At 39.8% G+C, this 3,005-nt stretch overlaps 1 pseudogene; it reads right to left on the minus strand.

Annotated features, from left to right (window-relative positions):
- Positions 1 to 564: 564 nt before the first annotated feature.
- On the minus strand, positions 565 to 1,760 carry LOC102872537 (annotated as a pseudogene).
- Between the last annotated feature and the right edge of the window lie 1,245 nt (positions 1,761 to 3,005).

A 3,005-nucleotide genomic window follows, 5' to 3' on the forward strand; every position in this document is an offset into this window, starting at 1 on the left:
CAATCTTCCCTCTCTGAGAATTTTTTTTTTTTCCTATAATTATATTTTATTAATTTTCATAAACATTTACAGAGATTTTGGGCTTCCACTCATTCATTGTTGCACTATTCTCTCTACCCTCCTCCCAGTTTGTTCTTGTCTCTGAGAATTTTTATCTCTTTCATGTGTTTAACTGCCTTTCTGCCATTATATTTGCTAACCAGGCCTGGAACCCTCTTAGACTTGTGCTCTTCGCATAAATAAACTTCTTTTCCCTACTGACTTAAAAAATAGAGGACACCAGAAGTTTTCTCAAGTTGAAAGAACTAAAGTAAAAAAATTCAAGCCTCAACTTGTAAGACTGAAGAAAGGATTTTATAGGCCAAATGTTGAATAATGCACAAAGCAGCAAAAAAGATGGAAGGAATACACAGAGTCACTAAAACAAAAAGAATTATTAAATACTGAACCACTTTAGGAAATAGCATGTGATCGAGAACCAATGATACTGAAGGAAAATGTTCAAGCAGCACTCCAGGTATTGATAAAAAAGAAAGCTCTAGAAATTATTTTTTTTAAGTTCCATCAGTCTTTTTAAATTTTCTTTGATATGTTTCCCTCATTTTCTACTGCTATCCTTTCTGCTGGTCTCCTCTTCAGTTCTTTCCTTTTTCTGGTTTGTAATTTGCTTAGGTCTTGCTTCTGCATGTGGATCCTTCTGTAAGTTGTACCAAAAGTATCCTGGGATTTATTTTTCTTCTTCTTTGGCTTGAGGGCTTTTGGCTTTTTCATAGATAACTTATAAAGGTCATCTGATGCCAAATGAGTTCTCCTCAGAACCAGATCCAAGGATCGTCCCATCTCTTCCAATTCGATTCGCAGTGTTCTGCAACCAGATTTCTTCAACAGCAACTTGCAGGTTCAAAAATGAATCTTCCCATTCAGTGCAGTAAAGTGCATAACATAATCCAAACCGGCCAGGCGGATATTTGATACTGTGAGACCTCTGAGGAAACAAATAAGAAGACTTTTTAATCTTCTATAGTCTTCAGTTACTTCAAAATCATCACCAGCAAATATTAATATAGGTTTTGTTCCCTCAGGACATTTGCTGTTCTTAATATCTTTGAGAGAGACAAATTTCTCAAGACCCAATTCAATCATGTCTAGCACATGGTAGTCATACGTACAACCTATTACTAAATTATTTGGCTGTTTCTTATTATGAGTTGTTGTTGTTATGTGCTGTCGAGTCGCTTGCGACTCAGAGCGACCCTATGTACAACAGCCCTAAACTCCGCTCTGTCCTGTGCCAATTGCACGAGAGCCAAACATAAATAAAGAACAATCTGATTTCTTGGATAAGAATTCCACTGATGTCTGATCCTCAAAAAGCTTTGTGATAGTTTTCCGTTTATACAGCACACTATAAGATTTTTTTCAGTTCATACACATCTCTGGCTTCACCCTCTCCAGGACAAACCTGTTTGTTCTCCTAGCAGTCCATGGTATATTCAACACTCTTCTCCAGCACCACAACTCAAAGGCATCTCTAAGTACTTGTGTCACCACTGCATTTGCATTTCCTCCTTACATTAGCATGACATTTTTAGTATTCTTGTTGAGTTTTTGTTCTCTCAAGGAATCTCTTGGCTCTCTTTGTTTTCGGCTTTTGATTATACTCTTCAGGGGGTGAAATCATTTTCACCTTCCTTTTCTTTGTTATTCCTGCTCCATTAGTACTACGCATTCCATGGAATCACCTGGTCCAAAATGTCCATTTCTCCCACAACCAAAGCTGGGCAAACACACGTGCACCACGAGAGAACACGCCAGAGTAGAACTCCGGAAATTATTTTGAATACCAGTTGAGATTTTTTTTTTAGCAAATAGATGCAATCCTGGGTGTGCTCATCAGTCTATCAACAAATATGAGTGACAGCTACCTGGCCAACTGCCTTGAAGACATTCATATTTATGCCCATTCTAAAAAGAAAAAATGGATCCAACAGAATGTGGAAATTAGCAAACAGTATCATTAATATCCCATGCAAGTAGAACTTTGTTGAAGATTCTTTTAAAATGGCTGGAGTAGTGCATCAACAGAGAACTGCCAGAATAAGAGCTAGCATTACTATTGTGAGGTGAATCTTGGTTGAAAGCAGAGAGTACCAAAATGTTGTCTGTCTGTGTTTTGTTGACTATGAAAAACCATTCAAGTGTGTAGATTAGAATAGTTATCTACAGCACTGAGAAAAATAAGAATTCCAGGAGACCTCTCTGTGCTCCTGTGGATCCTGCGTGTGAGCCAAGAAACCATCATTTGGGAATGTGACCGATGCAATGGGCTGAAGCACAGTGGCGATTGTGAGGATGGTGCACAATTGAGCAAGGTTTCAGTCTATTGTACTTAGAGTCATTGAGCCAGCATCAACCTGAAGGCACCAAATAACATGAAGATTTCTTTTTCTAATCAAGCAATCCAGGAATGGCACAATAATTACCTACTTTATTACTAACTGAGGAGCTCTGGTGGCTTAGTGGTAAGAATCTGCAGTGCAGTCCTGAAGGCACGTGGTTTGAATCCACCAGCTGCTCCATGGAAGGATGGGTAATCTCCTCCCATTTACCTCTGAAAACCTCCTGGAGGGGCAACTATGAGTCAGTTCTGACTCAACGATACATTAACAACAAACCATGAACTGGCAGTTTTAACCCACTCAGAGGTGGTGGTGGTTGTTGTTATGTGCCGTCGAGTCGCCTATGACTCATAATGACCCTATGAACAACAACCCTTAACCCTGCTCTATCCTGTGCCAATCTTATCATCTCCAACACACCTACGCCAACTACCCCAGTCACTGAATCAATGCATGTCATAGAGGGTCTTCCTCTCCTGCGCTGTCCCTCCACCCTCCCAAGCACAATGTCCTTCTCCAAGAACTGGTCCCTCCTTGCAACTTATCCAAAGTATGTCAGACAAAGCTTCAGAATCCTTGCCTTCAAGGAGCAGCCTGGCTTAACCC

Source organism: Elephantulus edwardii, unplaced genomic scaffold (assembly GCF_000299155.1).
Source record: "Elephantulus edwardii isolate Elephantulus edwardi_28Jun2011 unplaced genomic scaffold, EleEdw1.0 scaffold00286, whole genome shotgun sequence".
In the NCBI taxonomy this organism is placed as follows: domain Eukaryota; kingdom Metazoa; phylum Chordata; class Mammalia; order Macroscelidea; family Macroscelididae; genus Elephantulus; species Elephantulus edwardii.